The sequence below is a fragment of the Podarcis pityusensis genome (assembly GCF_964106645.2).
Source record: "Podarcis pityusensis genome assembly, chromosome: 1".
Classification (NCBI taxonomy): Eukaryota; Metazoa; Chordata; class Lepidosauria; order Squamata; family Lacertidae; genus Podarcis; species Podarcis pityusensis.
In genome coordinates, this window is record NC_138028.1 from 14352770 (window position 1) to 14363526 (window position 10757).

A 10757-nucleotide genomic window follows, 5' to 3' on the forward strand; every position below is an offset into this window, starting at 1 on the left:
AGACGTACTAGAAAATCATGCTGCCTTCTGTCATCCCTACCCAAAAGTGATCTTACCAAAGCAAGGCTTGTTCTGTTTTGGCCTTGCAGGAAAGAAAACAAAAACACGCACACTAAGATTGCCCTTGGGATAATGAACAGATACGGCTGATGAATCCAATATGCTGCTGTCATCCCTGTTGTGGTAGTATTAGTGTCTTATTAGTGTTTTATTATCTTGTTTTCTATTGGCTGGCTGTGTTTTAAATTGATTTCAATTGTTTTATGATTGGGATGAGCTGCCTTGCGCACTGGCTCGAGCCAAGAATGCAGAATAAAAGCTGGAAAATAAATTAAAATAAATGACAGTTTATCCTATTATGAGGCATCTTCGCTGCATCACGTAATATTGCTGGTGCTCCTTGAACGAGGGCAGCAGCTTGGTGTACACAAAAATCTCATGCATCTCCTCAGCCTGTCCTTGGAGGAAAGAGTACATTGGTACCTCAGGTTAAGTACTTAATTCGTTCCGGAGGTCCGTACTTAACCTGAAACTGTTCTTAACCTGAAGCACCACTTTAGCTCATGGGGCCTCCCGCTGCCGCCGCACTGCTGCTGCGCGATTTCTGTTCTCATCCTGAAGCAAAGTTCTTAACTTGAAGCACTATTTCTGGGTTAGCAGAGTCTGTAACCTGAAGCGTATGTAATCTGAAGCGGATGTAACCTGAGGTACCACTGTACTTGAAACTCAAGAGCAATGAGCAGATGGAGGGGGGTGGAAATCCTGGATACAGAGGCTGCCACTATGGCACCCATGGCTGCCAGTCACTATCACCAAGCTATGGCCCTCCCCTCTAAATAGGATGTCTGTTTGTAAGCCTGTTTGATACCTGTCCCCAGAGTATGGTTCAAAGATGCTAAAAGCCACCACCTTGCTGGAGCTAAACCTGCCTGGGTCTGGCCAACCACACATTTCTGCCATCTTGGTTTCCCTATCCAAGGAAAGGAAAGATAGGTAGATGTATAAGAAAATATATTTACACTTATTTGCTAAATTTGTACCCCACCCTTCCTCCCAAAGAAGCCCACTAAAACAAGTGTTTGAAAAGGCCTTTGTGCAATTGTGCGTCTGTCGGTTGCTTTTAAATAGCAAGGAAGTTTGTGCTTTGGCACTTAAAGCTGAATTACGGGATCAAGCTGCCGAAAAGGACCTTTGTCTTACTTTGCTCAGGTTCTTTGTCTTGATCCTCCCAGATCAAGCAGTACCAAAGCTTGGGGCAGTGTGAGTGTGTGTGTGTGTGTGTGTGTGTGTCAGAATAAGGATACCAGGAAGTATATTACACAAAAAGTAGAACAATGAATCGCAAAGCCCTCACTAAGGACCATGGGCTTACAGTATTGTGCGCTTACAGTACACAGAGCTACTACACCTGGCAAACACACCGTTCTGATAAATGAAGGGCATTGCCTGAAGTGCTGAGGTAGTGTCTGAAAAAGCAACTGGCTTTCAGAAGGCTTGCAGTCACCTCACTAAACCTTCTGAGCCACATAGACAACCTTTCTCACTGCTTTCTCGTTGGGCTTTGCAGCCGGTGTGTTACAATGACAGAAACTGCATATGCACCGTACCTTTAATCCTAAACTGACGCAGAACGGAATGTCTCCATTTTCTGAGGAATGTTGGAGGCATAGGAACCAACTCCTAGGGGCCGAGGGGTCTTCGGCTCCCCCAATAAAATTTTAAGGGGGCTGCCCCCCACGTTGATGAACATCACCATTCAAATGGTGTCCGTGGCTCCAATATTGTGTGATTGATTATGTGGGGCGGAGCTTACCTGCCCCCCCCCATATTTATTCAAGTTGGCACTCCTGGTTGGAGAAAAGCACATTTCAAAGCACCCCCCCAATAATTCTGGGAACTGTAGTTTACTCCTTTCAGAGCTACAATTCTCAGCACCCTTAGCTAACGGCAGTTCCCAGGATTCTTTGAGGGCGAGGAAATATGCTTTAAACCATGGGTAGGCAAACTAAGGCCCGGGGGCCGGATCCAGCCCAATCGCCTTCTAGATCCAGCCCACGGGCAGTACGGGAAGCAGTGTGCTTTTACATGAGTAGAATGTGTGCTTTTATTTAAAATGCATCTCTGGGTTATTTGTGGGGCATAGGAATTTGTTCATATTTTCCCCCCAAAGTAAAGTCCGGCCCCCTACAAGGTCTGAGGGACAGTGGACCGGCCCCCTGCTGAAAAAGTTTGCTGACCCCTGCTTTAAACATATGGTATGCCAGCGCATTTCACTGCAGTGGATGTGGCAGTATAGCTGACTCATATTACTTTTTGCCACGAGGAAGAAAATATGGGAAGTGAAACAGTAGATCTTATGGCAATTCACGAGAAAAGTGTGACTGTAAATAAACTTCTGTGGGAGAAGCAAGTCATAGGCCACATTGAAGGAGGACTCATTTATTGCTCTAATCCACCCCGCTTTGACTAAAACAGCCTGATATTTTGTTTTTATTCTGCTTAGAAGAAGCCCTATTTCTGAATCCAGCAATTTTATTTTGTTTAGTCCGTAGGAGCTCAAAGGGTGTAATAGGCTAAACTGCATATGAAAATGGAAAGCAATTGACAGACTTAAGCTGAGAATTCATTCCATTCCTTCGCTATCTTTTCTGTTTATGTTCTATGTCTGCAGGCAGGGCTTGACTCTGTTTTATCTTTGTCATAGTCACTTAATTATAGTGCTCAGTGGATTTTATGGGCTTTGCAAAATAGCAACCATCCTAATATCTGGGACAATGTATAATTGATTAACCAGATTGGTTTTAAAAGCTTATAAAGGAAAATGGTGCCCATAATTCATTGAGCACTAGAATGAAAACAATAACTTTTAATACTAGCATTGATGAAATCTGCAGGTCAGAATCACCGTCTTATTTTCTCATACATGAATTGGGATATTTCTAACAGAATACAGTGGTACCTCGGGTTACAGATGCTCCAGGTTACAGACGCTTCAGGTTACAGACTCCCCTAACCCAGAAATAGTACCTCGGGTTAAGAACTTTGCTTCAGGATGAGAACAGAAATCGCGTGGCGGCGGCCCAGCGGCAGCGTGAAGCCCCATTAGCTAAAGTGGTACCTCAGGTTAAGAACAGTTTCAGGTTAAGAACGGACCTCCAGAACAAATTAAGTTCTTAACCCGAGGTACCACTGTACTTCTGAGAAGAAGATTGGTTCAGCCAATGTATGTATTATCTAAAAATGAAGGCAATAGGCTTCAGCGCTATTGTTTTTAGCAATTTGTAAGTTTAATCAACTGATTAATCAGTTCATTGGCTAAAACCCATGACTGACTTAGTGGCCCGTGTGATGCTTAATTTGATTCTACCATCCCTATAAATATATATTAATGAAAAGAGCAGCCCAAGAGACTTGGGCATCCCATTTATTTATTTGAAACATCTCAGCCCAGGCAGGGACTTAACGATGGCTATGGGGTTACAGCACATTCTTTCTGCAAAGCCCTTGAGATCTGAATGGGGAGGGCAGGGGCGGCTGAGGGCAACAAGAAGACGTTCGCGTATTTCCCTCCACCCATTCCCCGGCTAAGCCTGCACAGGGAGGGAGCTGCATTAGTCAGCCTATTTTTAATTAATTAAAACTTAAATACCACTCTTTGACCAAAGGTCTCTGAGCAGATGGGGTTGCTGAGCAGCCGTTGTCCCTTCAGAGGTGCAGCCAAGAGTCCCATCTACGAGCCGGCTGGACTTGGGAATGGCATTATTAATTCCGACTCCTCCTGCGCTGCGGAAATGCACATGTAGATCTCTGGCAATGATACTGCGGGCCGTTTATTTGGCTTGCAGAGTGGAAAATGCCACCTTTTTCTAGGATTAAGATGCAGAGGCAAGTCTCTTTGCTGGTTGGAGGAGGAGACTAATGAAAACAAAAGCAGGTCTATAATACCCACCAATAACATGGGCTGCCTTTTCCCATGAGGATTAGATTTTTATACTCGGGACAGTCTGTTCCTGCATGTCTGACATACTTTGTCCTTTTCTGAAACAGCATTTACTGCGGTCATAGGCATAGCTTGGGAGCAGAAGGGAATAACGGCTGAATTGCTGGTGTAAAAATCGTCTGATCCAAGTGAAGCACATTTAAGGCCAGTTACTTCAAGCGAGAGAGTGACAGCGGAATCTTGCCCACAGTGCAATCTTGCGCTGAATGGGACTTAAAAGGTAAAGGGGCCCCTGACCATTAGATCCAGTTGTGACCGACTCTGGGGTTGCGTTGCTCATCTGGCTTTGTTGGCCAAGGGAGCCGGCGTACAGCTTCCGGGTCATGTGGCCAGCATGACTAAGCCGCTTCTGGCGAACCAGAGCAGTGCACGGAAACGCTGTTTACCTTCCCACCGGAGCAGTGCCTATTTATCTACTTGCACTTTGACATGCTTTCAAACTACTAGGTTGGCAGGAGCAGGGACCGAGCAACGGGAGCTCACCCATCGTGGGGATTCGAACCGCCGACCTTCTGATCGGCAAGTCCTAGGCTCTGTGGTTTAACCCACAGAGCCACCCTCCCAGGTAAATGTATGGATACAATGGCAGCTCTGAAGACCTCTTTAACTCTCTTCCACTGAAATAATGTAACTTCCGTGTGGCAAATTTGGGCTGGATTGCCACTGTTGAAAGCGAGCCAGCCAGCCAGCCAGCCAACCAACCAAATTGTTTGGGAACAAAAGATGAAAGATATGTAGGAAACCCTCAAGAGTCTTTCTAGTGAAGGACTGGATAACTTGTGCTACTCCAGATGTACTCCAATTCCGATCAACCCAGCCTATATGGCCAATTGTCAGGGATGATGGGAGTTGTCAGGGATGATGGGAGTTGTGGTCCAACATATGGAATGCCACAGGTTAGCCACTGCTGCCCTAGTAAGTTTTGTTTTGTTTGTTTAATTTGTAAATTCCCATTCTTCTGTGAGATGCTTTGAAAGACCTATAGAATGTAGGAGTCAATCATTCTAACCTGTTTTGCACCTAGCAGCTTAGCTTATGCTGAGCAGGCTGGGTGTCAGAGCCTGGCACTGTTGGGTTGCTCTGGCAGGGCCCCCTGATGCTTACTAGGGGTGGGGGAGAAATTCAATTCGGTTAGCATTTAAAGGCGAACCTACCTAACCCACGCTTTCTGAAGCAGTGCATGAGCCCAAAACACCAGGCATTCTTTGAACTTCGGTTCAGATAATATTTAATGGTGAACCTCCCTAATCGACACTTTCTGAAACACGTCCATTCTTTGAAATTTGCACTTCTCTGAATTCTGCAATACAGCTTTCCAGCTATGTAACGTGCACAGAAAATGCTTAAATTAGGAGAAAGCATGTCTGAAGGACACACATCTCTTGCAAGGCTTCCGCTGATGAGGTTTTCTAGCTGAATCCGGCCCCATGTGTATAATGGGAGAACCCCAACTGAAGTTTGGACATGTTTCATTCCATAAAAATTGCTGAGGCCCGCAGAGTAGGACAGGGTATGAATGTGTATTCATGTATGTGAATGAATTTCAGGGGAGGAAAACCATAGTGTGCTACTATGCATGCAAATCCAAAACAGTGAACAATGACTGCTGCCCACACATTGCTCGATCTCCCGTTGCTTCTTCAATGACGAGGGCCTTAAGTGGATCTTACTTCGGCCATTTTGTAATATGAATGAAAAACCTACACCAACCCAAATGCCTTTTCTCTACATTCTGGTCCATATCAGCCGGGCTGGGTAAGGTCCACAGAGCTCATGTAGAAAGGCTAAGATCCAGTTCCTGCCATCTCCAGCTAATAACTCTCTATCTCCTGGGTTGCGGAGCTAGATAGTTGCTGCAAGACAGGGGACTCAGCTACATTAGTAAAAAAAACAGTGTTTTAAACGCATTATAAACATGCAACACCAGATGGTGCTGTAGAGCACAAAACTTTTCTATGTGATTTTACAGAGGTTCCCCCCTCCTTTTGTTATAATGATTTACAGTGGTACCTCAGGTTACATACGCTTCAGGTTACATACGCTTCAGATTACAGAATCCGCTAACCCAGAAATAGTGCTTCAGGTTAAGAACTTTGCTTCAGGATGAGAACAGAAATCATGCTCCGGCGGAGCAGCGGCAGCAGGAGGCTTCAGGTTAAGAACAGTTTCAGGTTAAGACTGGAGCTCCAGAACGAATTAAGTACTTAACCCGATGTACCACTGTAATTTATGACTTATTTATAGCGTTTTTTTCCTGTGTGTAGATCCACCCAGCCTAGACTGGACTGAGGTAGATATGGATCTAACTTCCTATAACAGCTCCATATGATAAGCCACTAGCATAAAGCACTCAGAAACTCAAAGGCAATTTAGTATACTTGATAACCTCGCAAATATGTGTTTGCTTTGGCCGCGGCTAACACACTGCATTAAGTCCCTTTGTTATCCCTCATGGACCTCAGCTTTTATCCACAAACACAAATGCGTTTCATTCTTCTGCCTCTATATCAAAACAGCATGGATCAGGTTGTGAATCAACTCTTCCCACTCATGTCAGGAGGTACTGAATTGAAATCTCAAGCAGCCTTGCTCAGGAGGGGAGATCTGAATCATGATGTGAATAAACTCCTCTTCATTCTCCAGTGAAGATGAGCTGAGAGCTCCTGTAAAAGCATCTCGAGTCAGCTGCCCAGGAAAAAGGAGGGCCAAGAAAAAACTGCTCTGCACCAAATGTTCAACCTAGAGATGAAGCCAACACCTGCATAGATTTTTGCAGCTATAGGATGCACAGTTGTACATGCACTTGAATAATAATATTTATTTATTTATTTATTTATTTATTTATTTATTTATTTATACCCCGCCCATCTGGCTTGGTTTCCCCAGCCATTCTGGGCGGCTTCCAGCAGAACACTAAAATACAATAACCTATTAAACATTAAAAGCTTCCCTAAACAGGGCTGCCTTCAGATGTCTTCTACAAGTTTGGTAGTTGTTTTTCTCTTTGACATCTGGTGGGAGGGCATTCCACAGGGCGGGTGCAACTACCGAGAAGGCCCTCTGCCTGGTTCCCTGTAACTTGGCTTCTTGCAGCGAGGGAACCGCCAGAAGGCCCTCGGCGCTGGACCTCAGTGTCTGGGCAGAACGATGGAGGTGGAGACGCTCTTTCAGGTATACTGGACCCAGGCCATTCAAGGCTTTAAAGGTCAGCACCAACACTTTGAATTATGCTCGGAAACGTACTGGGAGCCTGTGTAGGTCTTTCAAGACCGGTGTTATACGGTATTGAAGTCCAGGAAGGGGAATGTCCTTTTAATCTACAATCTCTCATTAGACTGTGGAAGAGGCTAAAGCTCGATGCTAGAGCACATGTTTTGTAAGCATAAGATTACGGATCCAGTCCCTGCCAGGTCTCAAGCAGCATATTTTTTGCCAGGCAGCTTCCACACATAGGGCACTTTCTCTGAAATCAACATCTTTTGTATTTTCCAGAGAACCAAGAAGATTGCAGAGAGTCCGGATGACATCTCTGCCAAACGGCTACATATCAATCTTTTCTGTTGTGCTCCTGTCTTTTTAAAGAATTGGTTTGCAGCGTATTTTTCCTGCACCACCCTTTCCAAGTGCTATTGAAGTTCCACCTATATTTCCTGCTTGTAGCTCCTTCTTTGCATGCTCTGCAATGTGACCTCTTTCCTCATTACTTTTAAAAGCCAAAATCTTACTCCTCCTGCCTTACTCTCTTTAACTTTCTGGTCCTTTGAATTGCATCAGCTTCCACTTCATTTCCAGGCACAGTTCAAAGCACTTGTTATTACCTAAAAATCTTGAGTTGGCCTGAGCCCAGGACCATCTTCCCCTCTCATGAAACTGTCCACCCTCTACAATCTTGTTCCATGTCCCTTTGCCTTCTGAGGCTCAACTGGCCAGGACGCATTTACCGTAGGAACATAGGAAATTTCCTTTACACCGAGTCAGACTATTGGATTGAGTACTGGCAGCTGCTGACTTCCCAGTAGCAGTAATCCCTGCATTTCCACCTCCATCATTCAGCCCAGACACTGAAGTCCTGCTCCGAGGGCCTTCTGGCGGTTCCCTCATTGCGAGAAGTGAAATTACAGGGAGCCAGGCAGAGGGCCTTCTCAGTAGTGGCACCCGCCCCGTGGAACGCCCTCCCATTAGATGTCAAGGAACTAAACAACTATATGTCTTATAGTTTTATATTTGTTGGAAGCTGCCCAGAGTGGCTGGGACAACCCAGTCAGATGTGCAGGGTATAAATAATAAATTCTTTTTATTTATATGCTCTCTGGCTTTCTATTGTATCACATCATTTGCTGTACAAAATATACCAACCAACGCAGGATTCCTGGGGCCTCTTTTTCTACAGAAAGTATTAACTATCTTTAAGGAACCTGCTGTGGGGATGTATCTCACCTGCCTATCTCTCTTTTCCCATCCTTGCTCCTTAAATCCATCACGGTTTCAGTGACTGCAGTAATTAACGGGTGACTGTAGTCTGTGGCATGCTTTTCCATGTGTCTTAAATCTTTCATTATTCGCTCTGACATTAATAGTGTTCTCCAGTTGATGCCTTTAAGATTCCGGCGATATTTATTGTCATCTGATAACGTGGTTGACAGGAGGCATTATTTTCCCTTGAAATTGCTCAGTGGAATCTGTTGCTAAGTGCTGGTCTACACATTGTGCAGAATTTGGTGGCAAACTTGTGGAGTTTTGGACTGTACTACTTCATGTAGAATTCACCATGCGAAAGCCTGAGAGCTGGACCATAAAGAAGGTTGATGGCCGAAGAATTGATGCTTTTGAATTATGGTGCTGGAGGAGACTCTTGAGAGTCCCATGGACTGCAAGAAGAACAAACCTATCCATTCTTAAGGAAATCAGCCCTGAGTGCTCACTGGAAGGACAGATCGTGAAGCTGAGGCTCCAATACTTTGGCCACCTCATGAGAAGAGAAGACTCCCTGGAAAAGACCCTGATGTTGGGAAGGATGGAGGGCACAAGGAGAAGGGGACGACAGAGGACGAGATGGTTGGACAGTGTTCTCGAAGCTACCAGCATGAGTTTGAGCAAACTGCGGGAGGCAGTGGAAGACAGGAGTGCCTGGTGTGCTCTAGTCCATGGGGTCACGAAGAGTCGGACACGACTAAACAACTAAACAACAACTTCAGACTGTAGGCAGGTAGGGTCCGACTTTTTTTTAAAAAAACAACAACGCTCCCCTACATAAAAAGAACACATTTCAGCTGGACATTCTTGCCATGCAAGCTAAATCCCCTCTTCTGTGCAAGTATTAATGGTACAGCATCCTGCACTATTTGCATCTAGTCACCCCAGACACTGCTACCAATTGAGCTGCCACCAAAAACACAGTTGTTCTTGTTACATTTAGAGTCCACTTTTCCTCCAAGGAGCTCAAGTTGGTGTAAACAATTCTCCCTCTCCCCATTTTATCCACACCGCAACTCAGTGAGGTAGGCTAGGCTGAGAGATGGTGAGGCCCAAGGTCACATAATAATAATAATAATAATAATAATAATAATAATAATAATACCCCCCACCCATCTGGCTGGGTTTCCCCAGACCCTCTGGGCAGCTTCCTGCACATATAAAAACTAAGTAAAATGACAGTGAGCTTCATGGCAGAGAGGGCATTTGAACCCTGGTCTCCCAAGTCCTAGTCCAGCCCTCTAACCACCACACCACACTGGCTGTGGTGACAACACCTCTTTGTCCATGGAATGTACAGTGGATGCTTGGGTTGCGAATAAATTAAGACCATAAGGGGAGGGAAACATAAGGGTCAGACTGAGTCCAAACCAAAGGCCAGGTGGAACAGCTCTGTCTTGCACGCCCTGCGGCAAGATGTCAAGTCCCGCAGGGCCCTAGTCTCTTGTGACAGAGCGTTCCACCAAGTCAGGGCCAGTACTGAAAAGGCCTTGGCTGTAGTTGAAACCAATCTAACCTCCTTGAGGCTCGAGACCTCCAAAGTGTTGTTACTTGTGGACTTTAAAGTCCGCCGTGGGGCATACCGGAAGAGGCGGTCCCATAGGTACGTGGGTCGTAGGCTGCATAGGGCTTTAAAGGTTAAAAGCAGCACCTTAAACCTGACCCTGTACTCCACCGGGAGCCAGTGCAGTTGGTAGGAGAGGGCTATCAATGGCTACTGGCCTTGATGACTATGCTCTGTCTCCATGTTTAGAGCAGCGATGCTTCTGAATTGCTGGAAACCACAGGAGGGGAGTGTGTCCTTGTGCATGTATTCTGCTTGCTGGTTTCCCATGGGCAACTGTTTGGCCACTGTGAGAACAGGGTGCTGGACTAGCTGGGTTGTTGGCCTGATCCAGTAGCCTCTTATGTTCTCATTTCCCTTTGACAACTGCTCTGAGGGCTCCTCTTCCCCCACCTCTGTTCTTCCAGATCTTCATTCTGAGCCACTTTAATTCCCCCCACCTCTCTCTCTCGCTCCCAGCTGTGTCCTTCCTTGAGCTCTCTTGAGACGGCAGTCCTAATGCCACTTACATTAACGATAATTTATCTCCAGGCTTCTCTCCATGAGATTTCTCTCCACTGAACTCTGAAGACTGACACCAAGGCATGAAACTCTCATTTCCAGAGGATGCAATCATCCAACTTTGGGAAGCCTGTTGTTGTTGTTGTTTAGTCGTTTAGTCGTGTCCGACTCTTCGTGACCCCATGGACCAGAGCACGCCAGGCACTCCTGTCTTCTACT

The 10757-nt window shown here is 45.6% G+C and overlaps 1 long non-coding RNA gene across 1 annotated transcript; it reads left to right on the forward strand.

Moving 5' to 3' along the window:
• Positions 1–4208: 4208 nt before the first annotated feature.
• On the forward strand, positions 4209–7861 carry LOC308470560. Its single transcript, XR_013982479.1, has 3 exons — positions 4209–4220; positions 4448–4565; positions 7493–7861. It is a non-coding gene; the product is annotated as an uncharacterized lncRNA (long non-coding RNA).
• Positions 7862–10757: the final 2896 nt, after the last annotated feature.